Source organism: Euprymna scolopes, chromosome 38, assembly GCF_053919585.1.
Source record: "Euprymna scolopes isolate OS-2025 chromosome 38, ASM5391958v1, whole genome shotgun sequence".
NCBI lineage: Eukaryota > Metazoa > Mollusca > Cephalopoda > Sepiida > Sepiolidae > Euprymna > Euprymna scolopes.
The window spans coordinates 38,699,745-38,725,851 of NC_136519.1; positions in this window are offsets into that span (position 1 = coordinate 38,699,745).

Here is a 26,107-nt window from a genome sequence, read left to right on the forward strand (position 1 = left end):
GTGTAAACAAGCAACGGGGAAATAATAAAAGCTGTAGCAAACAAGATAAACGTAAGTATACTCAATGTATGTGTGCATATATATATATATATATATATATAGAGAGAGAGAGAGAGAGAGAGAGAGAGAAATATATATATACATATATATATATATACACACATATATATATAAATATATATATATATATATATATTCATTGTCACGTGGTATCTTGTTAGAAGTTAGGTGAGCGGACTTTTTTTTATAATATTAAATATATTTATATACATATACACACATACATATATATATATATATATTTGAAATTTATCCCAACCATTTCTAAACGTTTCGGCTGCACTCATAGTTAATATTATTTATCTGGGGCTTCTTTGTTTTAATGTACAACGCCTCGCGTATTCTTAGCCTATTTACATTTCTCTCACTCTGTAATACTTTTGTATTTTCTACCATAATTTTTCGAAATTCCGAATAATGGCAGCCATGTCTCTTCAAATATTGTGATATGGAGCTAGAGTAAGAGAGGTGGAGAGTCAATATTCGCGACAATGTGTTAGCTGTTGAACCAATGTAGCTACTAGTATTAGAGATACACTCTCCTATTTGGGAGCTGAGTTTTTAAACTACATTGTTTCTTTCCAACAGCCCATTTGCCTGCGAAATTATTTTTTTCATTACATGGCTTGTTGTCTGTATTTTCATAATACATAATAAATTATATATATATATATATATATATATATATATATATATATATATAAATCTAATTATAGTTACCAAGAGAAGTGGTAATTTATACATATATAAGTACATAGAATAAGTTTCTAATATTTTTTACAACAGTAGAGGTGGTTGTGTGAACCAGTAGCTTCAGATATGTTTTTCTGTAGTGTAAACGTTCGTTTCTGTGGAATATTTTCATTCAGAAATAAAGGAATAGGAAAGTGGCAGACAATTGGGGAGGACATATCTTGTTAGGGTATAATTTATTTTTTGGGGGACGGACATTTATAAGATTATGTTTTGTCTCTTTTACTCATAGCCATTTAAGGGCGTTGTGATAATAGTTCCTTGGGAAAATGTAGAATTCGTCCCGATCCCTACTAGTAGCTGTGCTAGGACTCACTAAAAAGGGAGACAATATGAGCTTCTACTGTAGATGTGGCGTTTGTGATGTTTTTGCTCATCGGATATAATGTAGCATTTTATTAATATGAGCGAATGTGGCAGAAATGGCTTTCGAAGGCTACATAAAATAGTGGCTATAAATGTAGATGGTTTGAATTTGTATGTGGCATCTGTATTTGAAAACCTGCGGTACTGTGTGTCATAGGGCAATTTTTGCAATCTAAATATTATATACGGAGATAAGTATTTTGAAATGGTCCATTTATGTCAGCACGCAGAAACATTCATGACATTATTATGTCAATTAACATATATATATATATATATATATATATACATATGTGTGTGTGCGTGTGTATGTTTGTGTGTGTGTGTTTGCGTGTGTGTAAATATACATATATATATATATATATATATATATATATATATATATATATGCTTATAAAATGCTTGTACAGGAATATATATGCAGTGTTCTCACGATTTTGAACTATCTTTTATATACGGGTATCCTTCAAGTTAAACGAATGTACATACATATACACAGACATAATCTATTTTACAAAGTAGATCGATGCCATGTTCAGGCATTTATCCTTTTTACCATCATTCTTTTGTTATTCTCTGATCGATACTCCAATGTTAATGCCGATTCTCTAAATTATATAAAGCCAAAAATTATTATAAATCAAAAGTGCATTTTCTAGCAAAAATAAAGCTAGAAAGCCATTTGTTTCCTCTGATTCGCATACACAAATGTTCTTTATAATAAACTAAATCATATTTTCGCATTAGGAATTGTGCTCTTTTTTTGTTTATATTCAACAGGAAGCTTCTGCTCGGAGTGAAATAACGATGAATGGGAAAACATTTGTTCGTATAAATAATTGATCTTATGTTGAAACGGTTTTCTTTCTTTTGTTACTGTGTTTTTTTTCGATTATGCCTGATCCATCCTCCATTAACTATATGATTGAATAAATATAGTTTATTGTAAAATATAAATTTTAAATTACTATATTAATACGTTTATGTTTTTTTAATATTTAAATATTTATTTCTAAGAGCATACTAGAAATATTTGTTTCTAAGAGGATACTATAAAAGTCTCTCTGTTTCTCTTTCCCTATTACAATTAAACATAAACATAAGTATTATATTTTAATTCAAGCAGAATTAGTATTTAATAGCATAAATCAAATTCTTTGTTGATTTTTCATCAATGTATAGTAATGTTTCAAAATATATAAAATTATGACAGCAGTCATCCTTTAGACTTAAATGCTTACCGCACTTACCTGGGCTACTTTTACGTGTTAAGCGTCGTTAACATCTGAAGTATCGACAGAGAAATACGAACGGTTAAAATAAAGCGACTTTGTGATAAGAATTTTTATTTATTTTTTCTATGCACAAAAGAAAAAACGTGTGGCGTTCTATCCGACTTACTCTGCCAGGATTAACTGTGGTGTATATGGTAAGAAAAGAAGAAGAAAAAAGAAACGTACCGGGCGTATCTGCATCGCTCTTTGGGAAAGAAGAAGGAAAGGGTGGCCAGCGTATGCGGAGGGCATCTTGGGAAGGCAGAACATGATGGAGAAGCTATTTTTCTCTGTCTTTTCCTTTTTTTTCTTGATAGGAGCATATAAAAGCAGCGAAAAATTCCATGGGGCAGCAGAGAGAAAAGAGTCGTGAACATCTTCTCTTGAAAATAATTTTGTATTGCTGACGTTCGGATAGTGCGGTGTGGCATTGGTGGCGATAGGCCAGGTGTGGTCGATTGGAAAATAGAGGGCAGAAATGTGCTGTTGTCGAGAGAGTGACTCACTCCTTCCCGACCCCCAGAACCGAATCCTGAGTATTACCCTAGAAGCTATTTTGGCAAGTCAAGCAGGTGAACATGGTTTACTTCAGACTCTCAACTCAGATGTTGAGACACTTCACTGGCGAGGGTGACCTAATTAAATGGCTGAAAAAATTTAAGATAGTGGCGAGGTTGCAAAAATTCGAAGACGTGGTTACCCTGCTGCCGCTCTACTTAGAGGGTGAAGCCCTCACTATTTAACAGCCGATGCGTGATGAAGATAAGCGAGACCTTGCCTCAGTGCAGCAAAGACTGAAATTGGCTTTCGCCGAGAGTCCATTTGAAGCACTCGGAATGCTTGCAAATTTGAGGTGGACAGGCGAGTCTGTTGACGTCTTTGCTGCAGAGATCAGAAGACTGGCAGGATTGGCTGCTCACGTGGGGAGGATTCTGGAGATAACGATAAATCTATACCTCGTGAATGGATTCCCAGTAGAAATCCCCGCGAACATGTAGAGAATCACTGAGATCAATAAGATGGAAATGGACGATCTTTTGGTCCACGCCATAGTCCTAGTCAAAAATGTCAAGGGCCCAATCGTGGCTTCAGCTGGGAGTTGAAATAAGTGCATGAGGCCCCTCTTGAATGACGAGAGACAGGCAGCGAGGCGACAGGAGTGGAGGCCTGTCATCAAGTGCTTCCGGTGCCAGGGTCCTAAGTTGTTCAAGGACTGCAAAGAGCCGATACCGGGGGTCATCTGCTACTGATGTGGGGCACATTAGCCACTATTGCGTTGCTGCACAGGACCAGGGAAACGAGTGAAGGGGAGCCATTGTCAGTGGTTCCCCTCCTATGTGGAAATGGCGCACAACGAAACGTTGCCTCAGTTACCGGTAGTGGTTAATGGGAAGAGAGCCATAGCCCTTGTTGATTCAGGCTGCACCACGACGTTGGTAACGAAGAATGTCGCTAGATCATGTAGCGGAACCAGGAGTATTAAGACTGTGGATGGCAGGGAGGTGAAATGTCGGGGAGAGACAACAGCGGAACTACTGGTGCAAGGTGTGCCTATTGGACTACGAGCCTTTGTGTTTGATCGTATGGTTCGTGATGTTGATGTGGTTTTCGGTGTAAGTGCGATCAACCAACTGGGGGAGCTACGTTGAGAGGGGGCCAAGTAACTTTTGGACGCCTCAGTGCAGTAGGAATGACAGGAATGGAACGTAATAGAAATATCAGAACACAAAAATCAGAGGCTTGCTGCATCGAGGACGAGGATTTCCTGGCGAGGTTCGATAGTGAGAAGTGGACGGTGGAATGGAAATGGACTTCCAGGCCTCAGGAACTACAAAACAAAGTAAGCCTGCGAGGAGAAATAAGAAAAGGATTCGAGAAAGAAGTGGAGAGGTGGATAGAGGAGGGAATTCTGAAACAGTGGACAGGGGAAGAAAAGGGAGTGCTACCATTACTGGCGGTTGGTCAACCCACAAAGAATAAAGTTAGACCGGTACTGGATTTCAGAGAATTAAACAGATACGTAGCCTGCCACACTGGAAAGGGGATTGATGTATGCGAAGAGGTGATAAGAAAGTACAGGAGGATGAAGCAGGGCATTAAGATTGTGGACCTGATGTCGGCTTTTCTCCTGATCCATGTAAATTAAAAACTCTGGAAACATCAATTGGTCCGGTACAGGGGAAGTTTTATTGCCTGAGGAGGTTAGGGTTTGGGCTGAGCTCAGCCCCCAAAATTATATCTGCCGTGCTGAAGACGGGGCTGATTAAAGACTGTACAGTGGACAAGACCACTAGTTCGTACATTGACGACATTCTCGTGGAGGAAGCAGAGGTGACAGAAGAGAAAGTGAGAGGCCATGTCGCGAGGTATAGGTTGACTGCAAAACCGGTGGAGTCTCTGGATGAACGAGTGGCGTTGGGGTTAAAACTATGCCGAGATGGCAAAGGAAGCCTTGTCTTTAGACGAGGGAATGCAATACCCGAAATCGGAACCGATCAGACAAAACGAGAACCTTTCTCGATCCGGGGGAGACTGGTGAGACACTATCAAATCGCCTGCTGGCTCAGGATAGCGTGTAGCTTATTTAAACGACAAATGGGAACTGATGGATGGGAGGGCTGTGTGACGAAGGAGGTCACGAACATTCTACAGGAAATCATCGCGGGAGTGACGAAAGAAGACCCAATAAAGGGAGAATAGTACATCAGCGGCGGAGACGCGGGGGGTGATTTAGTGTGATGCCAGCAGTCTGGTATTGGGTGTCGTATTAGAGATGGGAGGCGTAACTGTGGAAGATGCGGGGTGGTTAAGGAGGAAAGACGACTATTCCCATATCAACGTGGCCGAACTGAAGGCCGCTTTGAAAGGAATCAATCTGGCCCTGAAGTGGGGGTTGAAAACAATTGAAATCAAATCCGACGGTAGTTTCGTGGATCTGGTCAGCAGTGACTGAGGATAATAGAGTTAGGACCAGAGGTTCTGCAGAAATGCTGATCAAGCGCAGGCTTGGAGCACTTTCAGATTTGATAGCGGAATTCCAGTTGAAGGTATCTGTAGTGCTGATTCCATCAGAAAAAGAACAAGGCGGATTCGATGACACGGGCAAAGAAGACCTTGCTGCAAGAGAGAAAGAAGGTTTCCTCAGTATGCTGTGCAGAAGAGGAAGTTAAAAATTACATGAAACGTTATTCCTGGCTAGAGAGGTTTATCTGGAAACCACCGAGCAGGACGTCAGGGAGGTAGTGGAGTACTGTCAGGAGTGCCAATCGATAGACCCCGGACCATGCAGACATGAAGCAGAAGAGTTACACATTGCAGCGGACTGGAAGCGATTGGGCATTGATGTGACCCATTATCGCCATAAGCTGTATCTGTCGATGGCCGACTGTGGATCGGGGAATTTGTCATATGGAGAGAGACCAGGGCAAAAGCTGCATGGGCGATCGGAGAGGTCATCGAATAAATATTTTTGGAAAGAGGGCCGGTTGAGGAACTGTTAATTGAAAATGATCTCGCTTTCCGATCGAAAGCCTTTAAAGAGGTGTGTGATAGGTGGGGAGTAATGCAATTTTTTAGGGCAGCGTATCGGCTGAGTGGCAATTGGATGGTGGAGAGGAATCATCGCAGCATCAAGGCTGCTGCGGAAAAAAACAACATTTCACCCAAGGATGCGGTGTTTTGGTACAACATCTCACCAAAAACCAGACAAGATGAGACAACTGTGCCTCATATAGCCATCTTTGCATAGAAGTGGCAGCATCCGTGCTACAAAATGGTAGGAATTGAGGGTGAAGAGGCTACCATTAAACTGGGCGAGGAGGTGTGGGTGAAGCCCCTCAATGCAAAATGTACCACTCGATGGGGAGGGGGGTCGTAATGGAAGCGCAGTCAAAGAACAAAGTAATGGGGAATGGCGTTCCCCGGCATATGATAGACCTGCGTCGTGTAACCCTGCCGCTGTGCAGTGATGGCAGTGAAGAGGAGGAATTCGATATCCACCAAAAAGCTAACGATGCACCCCAATTCGACTTAGCCCAACATTGTGGTTCTTTACAACTGGACGAGAATGTCTATTGTGGACCTGAAAATGTCAAACTCCAAGAAGTTGTCCCCCAGAGGCCTCAATGTGAGAGGAGGAAGACTGCTTGGATGAAGGATTACGAAGTGTCTTATTGATCTCAAAGATCAGGGAGCGTGCGGTGTATATGGTTAGAAAAGAAGAAAAAAGAAACGTACCGGGCGTATCTGCATCGCTCTTTTGGAAAGGAGAAGGAAAGGATGGCCAGCGCATTTGTATACGCGAAGGGCATCTTGAAAAGGCAGAACATGATGGCAGAAGCTATTATTTTGTGCTGTCTCTTACTTTTTTTCTAGATAGGAGGATGTAAAACAGGGAAAAAGTCCCTGGGGCAGCAGACAGAAAAGAGTCGTGAACATTTTCTCTTTAAAATAATGTTGTGTTACTGACGTTCGGATTGTGTGGTGTGACATTGGTGGCGAGAGGCCAGGTGTACTCGATTGGAAAAAAGAGGGAAGAAGCGTGATTTTATCAAGAGAGTGACTCACTCCTTCCCGAACCCAAGAACAGAATCCTAATTATAGCCCTAGATTAACTGTTTTGTTTTCAACTTGGAATCTTTAGCAACAATATTTTGCCGGATAAATGCAATTCAAAAATATGTCTGATGTTCAAATATGTTTTATATAAATTACTACTCTCTGGGAACAACATTCCGAGAGGAATTTGGTATTGACTTTGCCCACAATCATCGATAAATAACGAAAATATACTTCTGTGTTCCCCCCAAAAAATGTATATAAAATATTTCACAATTTTGCTAAAGTGCCCACTATTCATGAATGCACTTATGCGATATAGTAAAATAGAACAATTAATATAATAATACATCTTTCTATGTGTTAATCAACGTTTGGTTTTATTTCGAGACTTTCTTTGGATGCATGAACTTAAGAAAAAACACCAGTGCAACTATTTGAAAATTTCGTGTGACAATGTAACGCTGTTTCATTTTAAAACGGACAAAAAGACGGCGGGAATTAATTCAGCCAGAGAAAGTCTCGAAATATAAGACAAATTGTTGTCGTACACGTAATTTCTCTATTCCATCGTTTTACTCTTTTCATTATGCTCATCATATATATATATATATATATATATATATATATATATATATATATATATATATACACGTCAAGAAATAGAACAAACATGGCTTGATTTGATATGTGATAACTTTGAATTGATACCCAATTTCGCTTGAGTATTTAATATATATATATATATATATATATATATATATATATATATATATATATATATACATAACACATATACGATTGCTAGTAATATTTATAAATGAAACTCATTTTTAGAATTTATATATATATATATATATATATATATATTGTTGCATAGATACGTGTGATTGCCACTCGTGCTTTGTTTAAAATTATCAACCGATTTATTGGACTTATATGCTTAGTTAATTTAGACTATTTACTAAGAGATATGTACAAGACGTTGGACAAAATAGATGTATTTTATTATTCGATTATTCGGATTCTCCCATCATCTTGGCTGTTGTATCTTGTCGAACTGGAAACTTTTAATCGAACTCCAATCTTTGAATCGGCACAGAATTTTCATCGAGGAACTTTTATTTAATAAACATGGGAAATATGGTCTGTTTTATCACTACCGACCTTATAGGCGTTATGAGTCAGTCGAGCATTATTCCCAGTGTCGGCGGCACCGATTATTGGACCTTCAAACTCCAGATATCTATCACGTAAGTAGCTTTTGTTTCATTGTTCATCTACATTTTTTCAAGTATTGACTTAAATATGTATAATTCGGGCCCAACCAGCATCGCTGAAAAGGATTATCCCTAAAAGACTGGCTACGGAGCGCTAAATAAGAGCAATGATGTAAAATTTCCTGCAAAAGAGGGAAGCGAAAGAAGAACTAGAGCTTTTTTTATTTTAATGGCAGCTGCGGGAAATAACAGATAACTCTGCGAGTTAGAAAGAGAGATTGCGCTGTGGATACCCGGCTGCTGAGGAATTAGCAGTTGAAATAGTGTTCGAACCAATAGACAAGAGATAATGTATTGGAGAAGGGAGCACTGGAGAGTTAACGGATAAAAATATAGTCAGTAAAATATCGTAATGCACTCCAAAAGAAAAATGGGAGAAAGGGTATGGGAGCCTGAAAGCGAGCTACCCGAAGTGTGGCTATTTTTTCCTCAAATCTGAGTCGTTTACTTACGACACGATGGATTAGGAAAATGGAATGCCGTGCTGCTTCATGAACCCCAAAATATTAAGACTCGGAGAACCAAAGTAGCACCCGACCAGGGAAGGAGTTTTTGATTGAGGGGCGCCATATTAGGAACCAGTTGGTGAGAATGAGTGAAACCGTCAAAGCAATATAATGGTTAATGTATGTTCGATATTTTAATAATTCTGAATTTTTAATTGTGTTGGAAAGAAGAATAATTTGGACGCTTTTAAAAATGAAAATGCTCGATTCAAAATTGTATCCGATAATACGCCCTAAGCGTTGATTGAGATTGTCGGACTGACTTCCTCATCTTAGTTGTTATCGTAACAACGTTCCGGCCGTTTTGCCCTCCGGCCTTCATCAGGTGTTTTATATCGAACTGGGAAACCGTTTGTTAGGAGTCTTGAACGGAGAGCAAAACGGCCGAAACGTTGTGATGATAACAACCAAGATGAGGAAGTCAGTCCGACAATCTCAATCAATGAAAACACCTCATCTCAAAAATACAGACAATTACTACACCCTAAGCAGTTGGAATGATTATGTCTTAATTTAGAGATAGTGTTTTAGAATAATTCAGAATAATTTAAAAGAAACATTTTCAGTGTAAATTGTGATAATGATAATTATAATTTGAAAAAAAAAACTACTGTTTATTTTTAAATAATTTTTGCTAATATACCAGAAGCACTTCAAATAATTATTTCTGTTTTTGTGAGACGATATTAAATAATAATTAGAAAGAGTTTAAAATGACATTGTTTGAATTTAAATTGTGTTAACGATAAGAATAATTTTAAAATTACTGTTTCTGATATTGAATTGCGTACTGTAACAAACCATAACTGTTTGTTATTTCTGATTTTTAGATGATATTTGTATGGTTTAGAATTGAGTTTTTAAATATATTATCCTGATTTTTAACAGGAAAGCACGGATTTGTCAGCGTCATGCAATGTATCTTATGAACAATAATTAAAGGGTTGATTAATTGTCTACTCTAGAGAAAGAAGATAGGAACGAATAGAAATTGAATGATTACTATTTTTTATGACAAACGCGTTCTGTGCCGTTTCGCCCTTTGTTGCGATAACTTGAAAAACAGTGGGAGAAATTTGAGTGAAATCTTCTAGAAATTTATTTGGGATTTAAATTGAAATTTTCTTCGAAACATTCATAAATTAAAATCGATACTTCAGGAAAAAATCACGCTAATGCCGCTATAAAAATAATTGATAATCTTAAGGTTATATTTTGTAAATTAAATTTAAAAAAAGTTTAAAGGATATTAGAACATTTTAATAGACACATGGAATAAAATTGCGGGCCGAAGTTCTTTAAAGCGGGAATGTTTTAAAAGACATAATTAAACGGATGTGTAGCAAAGTAAAAGCGCCGGCATCAAGTAGGGATTGGTGTATTGTTTATTTAACAAATTTATTTTCATGTAAAAACGAGGTGAAAAGTGAAAAAAATACTAATACAGGCAATTGAAGAAAAGTAAAAAATGCTAATACAGGCAATTGCAGAAAAGTAAAGAAAATGCTAATACAGGCAATTGAAGAAAAGTAAAAAAAAATACTAATACAGGCAATTGAAGAAAAGTAAAACCATGCTAATACAGGCAATTGAAGAAAAGTAAAAAATGCTAATACATGCCATTGAAGAAAAGTAAAAAATGCTAATACAGGCAATTGAAGAAAAGTAAAAAAATGGTTATACAGGCAATTGAAGAAAAGTAAACAATGCTAATACAAGAATTTAAAGAAAAGTAAAAAATGCTAATAAAGGCAATTGAAAAAAATTTAAAAAATGATAATACAGGCAATTGAAGAAAAGTAAAGAAATACTAATACAGGCAATTAAAGAAAAGTAAAAAAATACTAATACAGGCAATTGAAGAAAAGTAAAAAGTGCTAATACAGGTAATTGAAGAAAAGTAAAAAAAAATACAAATACAGGCAATTGAAGATAAGTAAAAAAAATGCTAACACAGGCAATTGAAGAAAAGTACAAATTTGCTAATACAGGCAATTGAAGAAAAGTAAAAAATACTTATACAGGAAATTAAAGAAAATTAAAACAAAACGATTATATAGGCAATTGAAGAAACGTAAAACATATGCCAATACAGAAAATTGAAGAAACGTGAAAAATTCTAATACAGGCAATTTAAGAAAAGTAAAAATAATGCTAATACAGGCAATTGAAGAAAAGTAAAAAAATACTAATACGGGCATTTGAAGAAAAGTAAAAAATGCTAATACAGGCAATTAAAGAAAAGTAAAAAAAAACTAATACAGGCAATTGAAGAAAAGTAAAAAATATGCTCATACAGGCAATTGAAGAAAAGTAAATAAAATGCTAATACAGGCAAGTGAAGAAAAGTAAAAAAAATACTAATACAGAAAATTGAAAAAAAGTAAAAAATATGCTAATACATACAATTGAAAAAAGGTAAAAAAATTCTAATACAGGCAATTGCAGAAAAGAAAAAAATGCTAATACAGGTAATTGAAGACAAGTAAAAAAAAATACTAATACATGCCATTGAAGAAAAGTAAAAAAAAATCTAATACAGGCAATTGAAGAAAAGTAAAAAAAAATGCTAATAGAGGCAATTGAATTAACGTAAAAATGCTAATACAGGCAATTTAAGAAAAGTAAAAGAAATGCTAATACAGGCAATTGAAGACAAGTAAAAAAATATGCTAATACAGGCAATTGATGAAATGTAAAAAAAAACCTTATACAGGGAAGTGAAGAAAAGTAAAAAAATACTAATACAGGCAATTGAAGAAAAGTAAAAAAAATACTAATACAGGCAATTGAAGACAAGTAAAAATAATGCTAATACAGGCAATTGAAGAAAAGTAAAAAATACTAATACAGGCAATTGAAGAAAAGTAAAAAATACTAATACGGGCAATTGAAGAAAAGTAAAAAAAATGCTAATACAGGCAATTGAAGAAAAGTAAAAAAAAATGCTAATAGAGGCAATTGAATTAACGTAAAAATGCTAATACAGGCAAGTGAAGAAAAGTAAAAGAAATGCTTATACAGGCAATTGAAGAAACGTAAAAATGCTAATACAGGCAATTTAAGAAAACTAAAAGAAATGCTAATACAGACAATTTATGAAAAGTAAAAAAAAATATGCTAATACAGTAAACCAAAATGATTATATAGGCAATTGAAGAAACGTAAAAAATATGCTAATACAGAAAATTGAAGAAACGTAAAAAATTCTAATACAGGCAATTGAAGACAAGTAAAAATAATGCTAAAACAGGCCATTGAAGAAAAGTAAAAAAAATACAAATACGGGCAATTGAAGAAAAGTAAAAAAATGCTAATACAGACAATTGAAGAAAAGTAAAAAAAATACTAATACACGCAATTGAAGACAAGTAAAAATAATGCTAATACAGGCAATTTAAGAAAAGTAAAAAATACTAATACAGGCAATTGAAGAAAAGTAAAAAATACTAATACGGGCAATTGAAAAAAAGTAAAAAAAATGCTAATACAGGCAATTGAACAAAAGTAAAAAAATTCTAATACAGGCAATTGAAGAAAAGTAAAAAAATACTAAGACAGGCAATTGAAGAAAAGTAAAAAAATACTAATACAGGCAATTGAAGACAAGTAAAAATAATGCTAATACGGGCAATTGAAGAAAAGTAAAAAAATACTAATACGGGCAATTAAAGAAAAGTAAAAAAATGCTAATACAGACAATTGAAGAAAAGTAAAAAAATGCTAATACAGGCAATTGAAGACAAGTAAAAATAATGCTAATACAGGCAATTGAAGAAAAGTAAAAAAATACTAATACAGGCAATTGAAGAAAAGTAAAAAATACTAATACGGGCAATTGAAGAAAAGTAAAAAAAATGCTAATACAGGCAAGTGAAGAAACATAAAAAAATGCTAATACAGGCAATTGAAGAAAAGTAAAAAAAATACTAATACAGGCAATTGAAGAAAAGTAAAACATGCTAATACAGGCAATTAAAGAAAAGTAAAAAAAATGCTAAGAAAGGCAATTGAAGAAAAGTAAAAAAATGCTTATACAGGCAAGTGAAGAAAAGTAAAAAAACGCTTATACATGCAAGTGAAGAAAAGTAAAAAAATAATGCTAATACAGGCAATTGAAGAAAAGTAAAAAATATGCTCATACATACAATTGAAGAAAAGTAAAAAAAAATGTTAATACAGGCAATTGAAGAAAATTAAAAACTACTAATGCAGACAATTGAAGAAAAGTAAAAAAATCTAATACAGGTAATTGAAGAAAAGTAAAAAAAAATGCTAATACAGGCAATTGAAGAAAAGTAAAAAGAATATGCTAATACAGGCAATTGAAGAAAAGTAAAAAAACCCTTATACAGGCAATTGAAGAAAAATAAAAAGAAATGCTAATGCAGGCAATTGAAGAAAAGTAAAAAAAAAATGCTAATACAGGCAATTGATGAAAAGTAAAAAAAAAACTCTTATACATGCAATTGAAGAAAAGTAAAAGAAAATGCTAATACAGGCAATTGATAAAACATTAAAAAAATGCTAATACAGGCAATTGAAGGAAAGTAAAAAAAATGCTAATACAGGCAATTGAAGAAAAAAATATGCTAATACAGGCAATTGAAGAAAATTTAAAAAAATTCTAATACAGGCAATTGAAGAAATGTAAAAATATTCTAATACAGGCAATTGAAGGAGAAAGCAGAGTAAAAGGGTAGTCACCTGCCAGCAGAAGGCGACGCGCGTGCGGACACAGGGCTCCCTTCAACACGGTTGTTCAAACAAGGTAGTTAGCAAACAGATTTGTTTCTGTGTTGCCTGCTCCGATAAAGTGAATAATACCAAATCCTGCAATGTTGATACGACAATTCGAGTTTTGAAGATTTTACGGAAGAATTACTCATAAACTAGGAGTAACCGAATTCCAAAGTTAAATTCTTTTTATTATATAAATTAATAATTGAGTTTCGATGGGTTCACACTCTGAGTGTATATATCGCATTTTATGCTAACGACAAAGCATTCGACTGGAATGATGATTGGTGGCTGACGGTTTAAGGTTTGGACATCTACTTGCCTTGCCCAAGGTGGGCATCATCTTACAAGAGTTCTTTCTGATCGAGCAGCCGCCCGCGTTGGTTAAAGACGGACCGAGCTCTGGATGTCTCTTCTGTCAATCATTCTTATATTCAGTACACAAATATTAGGTGGGTGCGGCAACTCACCTGTTAAATATAAACAAGTAAAATCTAATAGTAATAAAACACATAAGCAAAGGTAAATATGAGATAGATTTGAAACCTCCCGTGAGTTAACGAAGATAGACACGCGTGAAACAAAGAAACTGTATTATGAAAAGCAATTGTCAAAACAAGGCGTTTCTTACAAGCGCTTAGTAACTACACATCTTAAAAGTAATACCAAAATAGAATATATTGCATTGTAATTTGTAATTAATATCGTTACCATTAAAATTAGGAATAATATTGTAAAGTAATTTTAATTACCTTATATACTTAACTAGCGGGGGGGGCACTCGGCTTTTTCTGGGCGCAAATTAAATGTAAATATGATATTTTATTTGTTCAGATTTCGTATATATTATTACAAGGTCGTGATTTCAAAAGTAAAATTAAAAGTATTTGGGTGCTATCACTTAGAATTAAAATCGGAAGCAATACTCTAGCATTCAAAGTTGGCGATGTTACCACTGTGCCACGTAACACGCATATTGAAGTGAGCGAACATTAACAATTAAAACTAAACTAAGATGAATGTGCAATAAATGATTTCTTTTTTCAATTATGCCCCATTTTTTAACTCATACAACTTTTTTGACAAGCTAAAGACCCATAGACATTCGGCCCGTTATAAAAAAAAGAAATCACTTGAAGTTCATAGCGTAGCTCTGCAACTTTTAGTGTCACAGGAGATAGAGTTTGAAGATATGAAGACAAACAGATAAACATATGACATTTTATATATATATATATATATATATATATATATATATATAAATATATATATATATATATATATATATATATATATATATATATATATATATATAATTAAATCTGTATACGCCCGTATTCTCTAATGTTTATCTGAACATTCAGACAACTTTTCGAAAAACAACTAATTCGGAAATGCTCCTTTATTTACTTTCGTCCGTCTAACAGGTTAAACTTATAAGGGAAAATTGCGATTTTCACGACTTGATTTTAGAAATGTTTTTTTTTTTAATAATTGAAATCATCTTATCCTTAGTGTAACTGACGGTATAGTTTATGTCTGGCTCAAGAGTACATCCCTCATAATATCCCATAGGTTTGGAAGTATAAAACTGGGAGGTCACTGTTAGAAATGATCTATTTTGTAAATTTGTCAGAACGTCATTTTTACTGAAGTATTGCAAGTGTGTATGCCTTGTGGCTACATGCTGCTTTTCATTTAGCTACTCTGTGTAGCTATTCCTTAAATAGGGACCGTATCTCAGTGTTTTCTTGTGAATTGAGCTTGACTCCATGTTTATTCTAGGCTAGTAAGCGATAATGTGTTTTGTGAGAAACAGATTTGTGTAAAGATTCCCCCCGTTTAAGTTTTTTTTTTTTTGCAATTCAATACAACTTAATATACGTTTGATAAACTGGATGTATTCTCTTGCCAGAATGCTTTTATGGTATTTTTGTTGCTGTTCTCTATGTTTAAGCGCGTAGAAGTTTACTTACATGAATTGATTTAAAGTCGACGTTTCAAATCTCTCATTTTAGTGCTTTATTTGCATTTTGCTTTATTTACATTTTTTATGATTATCCTCACAGCATCTTGTCGAATTTTCTTGTGCTGACGCTTACTATAAACTTTTTTACTAGACAAAACAAAAAATCACCAACACTATGTCTCTCATTCACGACCATTGCATTCAAGTAATTAAAAGACCATTAACTAAATATTTCTGACGTTTTAAACAGGCGAATAGGATCATTAGACATATACGTCTTTTAATCCATCCCTTTAAATCGGCAACAAACCAGTAGGATATACAACGAGTTATAGTACACTTCATTTTATTGTATATCTGACCAACTTCTGATGGTGTTTGTGAAAGGAATCATAATAATGCTATGTTTCTTCTGATCCTACTCCTAGCGTTAGGTTTTGTTAATTCATTTTATAAATTAACGTACATTAAGTGAAGTATGAACATTTACTGATAGCTGCAGTTGAGTGCTGATGTAGAAACCGAGAGCAGAATTAGTTTGCGGAATTAATAGTTAAACCACCGTCAGCTCTCAAATAGTTTGTAAATGCAATATACCCATATTATAAAATTTATAGATGTTCTTATATTATTTCTGGACAGCAACTGAAGTAAATGCACTTATATTTATGATAAATCCCTAGTTTACAAAAGGTTTGCTTCATACAATCTTTCTAATATATATATATATATATATATATATATATATATATATATATATATATATATATATATAGCGATGATGAAAGATTGCACACATTCGTTTACAAATAAATAGACATAAAAGTGAAACGAAAAAATATCCAACTGAATGCCTGGATTTTTTTTAATGTTTGTTTATATGACACACACTTCTGCTGTAGATAATGATGATGATGGCAAATTTCACCCATTATTTTACAAATAAATTGACGTAGAAATTAAGCGAAAACAAATACCCAACTGAACAGCTGGACTTTTTTTTATATAAAATTACAAGACACATTTCTGCTGATGATGAGGTATATATATATATATATATATATATATATATATATATATATATATATATATATATATATATATATACTATGTTAACTTCACGCTATTTGAAACATATTATAAGGTATTTAGAGCTTCTCTTTCAATTCCCAGATTTTGAATCATGTCAAACCACATATTATCTCGTTTTGATGGATTGGTTTTTGCTTATCTTTTCTGATGAGTTAAAGGCAAAATAGATTTACTGATTGATATAATAATTCACTGATTGATATAAAACTATGGTACTGTCAAGGATTGTAAAAAAAAGGATAAAATGAATAAATTATAAAATGGTCACTATCATGCATTTTGGAATATAGACTTGTGTCATTAATTCATTGAACACACACACACACACACACACACATATATATATATATATATATATATATATATATATATATATATATATATATATATAGTGTAAACTTTTCCGCCTGCCAATCACTGTGATATCTTGCAAGGCATGTTCTGATCTCAGCTCATTGTTTCTTTGTTTAATATTATTTTATTAGTTTGTGGGGGTTATGTTTGTAAAGAATAAACAAACAGATTTGATGAACACATCATAAGTAGGTATTCCATTATTCCGGTTAATATCAAAGAATATATTGTGTTGTATACCATGTTTTAGTTATAATAGCAATTTAATTTGCTTCATTGTTTTTATGTCCATTATACCAACATCTTATTTATTTGCCTAGATACTTATGTGAGAAACAGAAAATTGTTACTTTCACTCTTTCCGTGACGCTACAGTAATGTACAACATAAAAATATTAGAACAGTTTCGTTCCATGGCTCAATCCACTTGATATTATACTCGTTCTATTTGTCACCAAATTCCATTATTACGTATAAGTTCACATGCGAGGGACTTATGTACTGAAAGAGTTCCGAGAAACTATGCCAGCATCGTAGACTCTTATATGTGAAAAGTTTAACATTTTTCTCAACACGTGTCGGTTCGAACGTTGGACAATGATTAAACTTCATGTACACGTATAATTTTTCTCTGCTCGGTTCTAATGAAATATTATATTATCTTGCATAAATATAATTATCTATCTTAACACTATTTTCGTGCATACAATGCATAAACTTATACAGGAAGAGCGTTTTCCCCTGTCAATTCAATAGCATTTTTATCCCCTTGTTTAAAATAGCATATTCTTCAGTAAACGTATTGCATATCTGGCGAGTTCTAATTTTTATGATGGAATACACGACACATATAAACACACTCATATATATATATATATATATGTGTGTGTGTGTGTATGTGTGTGTGTGTGTGTGTGCGTGAGTGTATGTGTAAAGTAAGATTTTTTTATATTGATTTCTCTGTTTCATGTTTGATTACGTGCTATTTCCTTTTTTAAATGGTTTGTCGGTGTGTTTATTTTATTTCCCTGTTTTACACAAGTGACCACCTCCCTCTTCAGACAAAGCGATTGATTAGAGACAGAGCCTGGCGTGTTTTTTTTATCTGTCCGGCTGTAACTCATCCGCCTTTGCGCGTAACCACTATCCAGCCCAAACCTCTAGCAAATACTCCTTTTATGTACTGAAACAAAAAAAAACAGACACACACACACTCCCACACCCACATCCACCCACCCACCCACACACACACACACACACACACACACACACATATATATACACACACACACACACACATATATATATATATATATATATATATATAAGTGAAAGGGAACTCGCTACTTAAGCCAACCTTTAAAGAGAACTTGGCGTGGCATACTCCCAAGAAGTTGTGATACGATTGGCGCAAGTTCAAACTAGAATTGCTTGAGAAATGATAGGCTTATTATGCTGGGCGGCAAAGAGATCAATCTCATGATTATGGAACCGAAATAACTGGTCACTCTTATCTATAATGCGCAATCATGTAAGTGCTCAGGTTATATATAATGCTGTTCTTTTTATACATGGACACGCGTGTAAGCATATATATATATATATATATATATATATATATATATATATATATATATATATATATATATATATATATACATCTTGTATTCGACATATGCGTTGAATTTTATCTTACGGGTAAATATTAGCGTAAACGCATGATTAACGGATTGCTGTGTTCGATTTTATCAGCAGGCTATAATTATCATTTTTAATAGGTACAAGAGTATTGCTAGCAATTATATATTAATTATCATTTTTTAAAACTTATTGGATTGATGATTCGAATGTTCAGCACGATTTCCTCACGATTTCGTCGCTGTAAGTATCAGCCAACTACAAATCATCACCGACGTGTTCGTCATATTTCGTCACCATTTCTTGCTTCAAACTTCACTGAGATTCACGATTTTCACGCTTATCTCATTTTCTTTTACATCATGTTCTGTAGTTCGCGTTTTAACAAATTCACGGAACTCGACAGAGACCTGAAAAGTAGATGGTTGGTTGTGTTTGTCTTACGGCATATGAGCCCGTTTCAGGTTAATTAATCCCGAATCCAGTGATTTTGAAGAACCCTTTTTAAATAGAGTATATTTGTTTTTGTTTGTTGAGTCGGTTTCTATTTAACTCATAATTGGGACCCTAACAGGTACTACCAGTCCGGGTCAGAGTGGACCTGGGGGCAATTAATGAGTGGTCCCACATTCCCAAAAGCTCGCAAGCTGGGGCCTCACCATCAGATATAGTTTGGTTGGTTGTTTTAGTTTTACGACATATCAAACATTTTCAGGTTATTTTATGCCGAATCAAAAGATTTGGAAGAAAAAATGTTTAATATAATATATTTATTGTTTTCAAGTCGGTTTCTATTTAACCCATAGTTGGGACCCTAACAGGTACTTCCACGCCGGGTCAGAGTGCACCTGGGAACAATGATAATTAAAGGGTGGGTCCACACTCCCCAAAGGCCGCAAGCTGAGGCCTCACCACTGGATATAGTTTAAGGTCATATACAGGACCAAAAGTAGATGGAATTAGAGGAAAGCTAAGATAGCATCCATAATAGTAAAAGCTGTAGGAATACTCCCGAAAAAACTTAGAAAAATGAATGTGAGAAATAAAAATCAGAGGGTCGGCTGAAATATACAATAAATAGAAATAATGAAAACAGCTAGAATTTTAGATAAATACCTTTAATGCAGTATTTGATACATGTGATTTAGAAACGTTTACGGAATAGAAAAAAAAACAGAAGTAAAACGATAAATCAAATACATAAAAAACATCGCATATAATCAAGAAACCTGTAAACGCCAATTTAAAGCCCCCCCCCCACACACAAAAGTTCGACGGCACAAAGTTGCACAACAGCAAATATCCGTGAAGATTATGAAAAAAAAAAGAGTGACTAAGGAAAGAATTCACCAATGAGACTTCCACTACTCGATTACATGAGTGCAAAAAGAACACGAACTTTGGAGAGTTTTAGTCCCATCAAAATTCACAGTGAAAAATCGGCGATTCTACACTATCAGAACGAAATTTTGTAATCGATTGATAGAGTTTTAGATGTTACATAAAATGGGTTCTATTTCTGTCAATTCTAATAAATTTCAATGTTCAAATTATTCAGTTGAAATTACCTGAATATTACTGAATTATTACAACAATAACAACGTAAATTGGGCAGGCAGGTGAAAAATGGCCCCCATTGTTTTTCAAAAATGAATGAAAACGGAAAATTACCTCCTTTTAGAAATTTCCTGTGTCTTACATGCGAAAATACGATCGTTTTTCTCAGATTCTATTATCTATTTTCATTAACAAAGACGTTTATTTCACGTTTTTTTTTTTTTTTTTGGATATTATCATTTTAAACATACGAGGAACACGGAGATACCGGTGGCTTTATGTGAAATTCGGTTTTACGATTTCCTAAATATCGTCCTGACAATGAAGAAGCGCCGATAAAAATCAATTAGAAATCGCTTTGGCGATAAGACAAATTAACTACCAAGATTTGTCGAAAGAGGTTGAAAGTTCTAGAAATCAGCGGAGAATTGTTGTCACTCAAACTTCCCGGAAAATATGAGGTTGTCCGTAAGAGTAATCTGTTAGGATGGTATATGCAGAAAACTTTTAGTGAGTATATTATTATTATTATTATTAGTTGTATTATTAGTATTATTATTAATGTTATTATTATTACTAGTATTATTGTTATTATTATTATTGTAATAATAATAATAATAATAATAATAATAATAATAATAATATATGTGTATGCTAGCTGTGTGTTTGCGTGCTAACTGTGTGTATGAGTCGGTAGGTGTAACAAAAAAGGGGGGAATATGTGCTCATTAATATCTAGCCCGAATCACGATGGCTGTACGTTTGCATCCAAGCAATTACTGTATTTTCGTTCCATTTACTAATTAGTTCTTTAAAAAACTCCAGATATTTGCGAAAGGACATTGCAAATGCTTGTCTATTACAAACTTGTGAAGCAGTTTGGAAGTAGTTTTCTAATTAGGAACACACTTTTTAGTTTACATTTGTAGATCGTTCGATTTCATTGCGATTGAATCCAACGTAACTCATCTCGAAATATAATTTACGATTTCCCCCCAAGTTTATGTCGATATTCTCCTCAACAAAACTAGACATTTCGCTGGATCAAGAACATCCTACGCATAATTTGAAATGATCTTAAATGTACGAGATGTTGTTAAACATTTTTGCTGAGCAAATTTTAAATTGCTTGGAGTAATACGACAAGGTGTATAATTATATTGTCTTTCCTGTTTGTATTTGTTGTAGTTTCATAATCTATAGATCTATAAAAGTGAACATGCCTGCCTATCTGTGTGTCTGTGTAAATTTTCCTACACAATAACTCTGTCAATGTCAGTCTACACACTCGAAATTTGATATACAGGGTATTGAGATTTGGGAAAATCTTTCTAATCGGTTGTCGGCCAGAAATTTGTCTGTTAAGAAGTCAAAGTTCAACGATTTGACCTATGAGAACTCTACTAAACTTCACCGCTAATTTTTGATAAAACCACCTGAAATTTTAGATATAGGTTCCTTGGACATGGATCCAACTGAATACATTGATTAGATCCCAAAATAATAAATATTAAGGTGGCATAATAGGGGTCAAAGTTAAAAAAATTGACTGCTTCGGTATTGGCATTATTACTCAGAAAAGTTCTGATCTGAACATTTGAAATTTTACATAAAGTATATTCAGAGATAAGGCATCGGTTTGGGTCGAAAATTAAAGTTACCAATATATAAATATATGTACGTATGTATGTTTGCATCTGTGCCTAAAACAATCGATGGAAAATATCGATTTTCACAATTTTAGTATCGGTTTGAAGGTCATCCTTTCAGACGACAAATATTGAAAGATTCGCTAAAAACATTAATATCTTCATCTTCAACTTGGAACCTTTTGTCGCCGATATTTTTGAAAGGCATCCTCTCCTGTCGATTGTCTATCCTTACTTAAAAACTTCGTAATTTCCGGTTTGGCGGTGGTCGTAACAGCAAATACATCAGGTGTTTTCTCGTGCTTTTCCTTCTTTGCGGTACGGGTTCGAGCCTGCCTTCCTACTAACACGTTTTTTTTTTATTTTTGCTCAACATACACCCCCAAACACCCGGGCAACGCCGGGCGGAAATGCTAGTAATCCCCCCTCTCTCTCTCTCTCTCTTTATATATATATATATATATATATATATATATATATATATATATATATATATATATACACAAGCAGGTCCATCGGCATTGTCCGGTCATAAAATACACTTAAATATCAAATATTGTTTAATGATAATTATACTAACAGTTTAAACATGTTTTGCTGGTGTCCTGTGTATTGTTCATACCTTTCCCTACGTGTGAATACACTTTACGTAAGATTTCAAATGTTTAGACAAAAAATTGTCTGCGTAATTTCGTAGGGACTGCAAATATATTTTTTTAAACTTTAACCTCAATTCTGACCCCTTTACATTTAATATTTTGGTCTCAAATCAAAATAAACAGTTTTACCCTATATCCAAGTAACTTACATATAATATTCAAGTTTTTAGACCGAAAATAAGCATATAATTTGGTAGAATCTGACAATGATCAACTTTTTCAACTTTGACATTTTGGCATAAAAACTGATAAAAATGCTTTCAGCATGTCTTAATACCCGTTATGTATGAATTTAAAATGTTTAGATTCAAAATTGGCTGTGGAGTTTCCTAGAAACCGCAATGGTATAATCTTTGCCCCCTTGTTCGCCTTAATTTTCGACCCACATGGATAAAATCTTGCTATATATCTTAATACCCGTTTATGTAAAATTTCAAATGTTTAAACAAGAAATTGGCTGAGTAACTTGGTTGACACCGCAGAGGGTTTTTTTTACGTTCACTCACATTTGAAACAAATAAATAAATTTTAAACAAATAAATACATTTTTACATTTATTTTTTAGGACTCAAATCAAATTTAAATGTTTAATCCACGTCCAAATAACTTACATTTAATATTTCAAGTGTTTAGACCCAACATTGAAACTTTTGATAAAGGTTACTTGAACCTGAATCAAACTTTATGATTTGATTTGAGCCTAACACAATAAATGTAAAGGGGTCATAATTGTGGTAAAAGTTTTTTTTTTTTTAAATACCTCTGCATTCTCTACCAACGTACTCAGCTAGAAACTTGGCTGTAAAGTTTCAAAGTTAAACGATTTGACTTTTGAGAATCTGCCAAACTCCCCCGCCAATTTTTGATCTAAACACTTGAAATTTAAGATATGTGTTACATTTAATTTAAGTTGAACCAAAAACAATAAGTGTAAAAGTGGCATAACTGGGATCAAAATTGTAAGAAATCGACCTCTGCGTTCTCTTCCAAATTACCCAGTCAATTCTTAGTCTAAAAATTTGAAGTTTTACATAAAGTGTACAAAGATTTAGGGTAAGATTTTAATCGTTTTTATTCCGAACATTTAGCTTCTAATGTCGAAGAACTTTTTTTTACATAAGCATAACCACTTATCAAGGCCAGAGATAAATCGAGGATAAGGGTTAAGAGTGTACAGTAGTCAGTTGAACAATAAAGTAATGGTTAGTAATGGAAATTCGGTAAATTTGTTAATAAGTCGCACGTCTCATCAAGAACTTGTTTACGTTGGACTTCAAGACAACCATATTGTAGTTAGCTGGAAATAAGGAAAACGGAAGACAATTTCACAGGCGTTCGGTTCAAAGGAAGACGCTTTTTTCATGGAATCTACGTTTAGGGTTACGCACAGATAAAGAGTGGGCGATTATTGAGAGTGTTTTCAGCTAGATGAGTGTTTCTTGTGAAGGATTGGCGGGAGTTAGCCATAGATTGAAGCTCAGTCGAATACTTTCCATGAAAATAATGATAACGCAGAGACAACTCGCAACATTTCTTCTTTGAGATAGAGGTTGCATCGAAGAGAAAGGACATCTCCTACGAGTTTAGCAAGTCTATTTTGAACTCTATCAAGGCAGGACAAGTTCTTTCTAGCAGCTCCTGCCCAGATGTGGCAACAGTATTCCATCCTTGGACGTACCTTACTCTTATATAGATAGAGAATTGCATCAGCAGTAAGATTTCTACTGGATTGATAGAAGAATCTGACCATTCTTCGAGCGGTCTTGGCAACAAATTTGATGTACGTGTTCCATTTAAGATCAGGAGTATAGAACCTTGTCAAAACATCAGTCCTCCTCAAGTCGAGAGCCATTCATTTCAATTGATGCCAGATGGGGATCAGAACGTTGAAGTTGTGAAGATAGAAGCTTGGTTTAAGATGCATTAAAAGTAACCAGCCCCCCCCGTTCCCCATTGTACAGCGTGATCAAGATCAGAGGAGAAATGGTAGTGTCATCAACGAAAATGTCTACGAGTGATGTAAGGATGTGAACTGGAAGATTATTAATGTAGATCAGTTGGGCACGGGATAGACTCCAGGGGGACTCCAGGATTACTACTGTGAGCTTATGATTTTAGCCCATCAACTACTACTCTTATGAAACTATCAGAGAGAAATGATTTAATAATTGAGACGACATTGTGAAGATCTTGTGAAGTAAATCTTTATGCCATACCCTATCAAATGCCTTTTATATGCAAATTGCCCTAGAAAGGTTGCCTCCGTCGAGAGATTCGCTAATCCCATGAGATATAACTGTAAGCACATCTGTTGTAGATCTAGCAAAAACATATTCATAGTTTAAAAGATTTTACCTTTTCGGTCTCTAGCAAACTATTAAGCCAATTTGAGGTCTAAATATTTGAAATTTTATATGAATGCCATTCAGATATGCAGCATGTTTTTAATCAGTTTTGGGCGAAATTTGGCTGGCAAGAGGTCAAAGTTTACAAAGTTGACTTTTGCAGATACTACCACACTCCTCCGGGATTTACCCTTGAGCTTTAACTGCAAGTTACTTGAACATTCGTCAAGCATTTTAATTTAATTTTGAACCATGATATAAATATTAAAGCGTAAAAATTGCGGTCAAAATTTAAAAAAATTGACGTCTGCCATCCATACCGCCTTTTCTCCATGGCAGTTAAGGAAGCTTATAATATAGAAAGACATTACCGTGCATAGTAACGCTTGTTAATATAAACATATGCACACAAAGTTACGAACCCATAAGGTCCGAGCAATGTCTCTCTCTCTCTCTCTCTCTCTCTCTCTCTCTCTATATATATATATATATATATATATATATATATATATATATATATATATGAAACAAAAAGTTAGTATTTAATACAAGGAAAACAAAAAAAACATGTATTTTCTACTTATTTCTAATACCAGAAATTGGGATTTATTATCACCAAATTTTTTCTCTTGACAAGAATTCAGTATTTAAGTTTGAAACATAAAATCATATTCATTACTATTACATTGCCACCATTCCAACTGTATTCCTGGCATACCTATCCATTTTCTTTTATTATTTAATCCCCCAGTTGGGTCACCTAAAAATTATCTCGTTTTGCATATACTTTTAAAAATATTTAATTGATTTAAAACAAATATTCTAAACAGAAACTTTATGTTAATCTATAAGGATTATATTGCTGAAGTGAATTTCCTCACAAGCGATAAGCCATGCACTGGAGATCGTTGGATTATTAAAGGAACTTAACATTTCTTGTACTCCTTGTTTAAAATAATAATTTTTATTTAAACATCATATGTTGTTATTGACCAGAATTATATATATATATATATATATATATATATATATATATATATATATATATATATATATTAACACTACTTTACTCTATCTTGTATATTAAGCTATCTTATTTTGCATGGATCTTCTTATATAAAAATCTTACCTGTTGATTTGGAAAACTCCAAATTGAGTAATCTGTGATTTATTAAATCTTGTTGTTCTGATATATATATATATATATATATATATATATATATATATATATATGTATATATATCCAAAGGCATATATAAATCCATATGCATATATATATATATATATATATATATATATATATATACG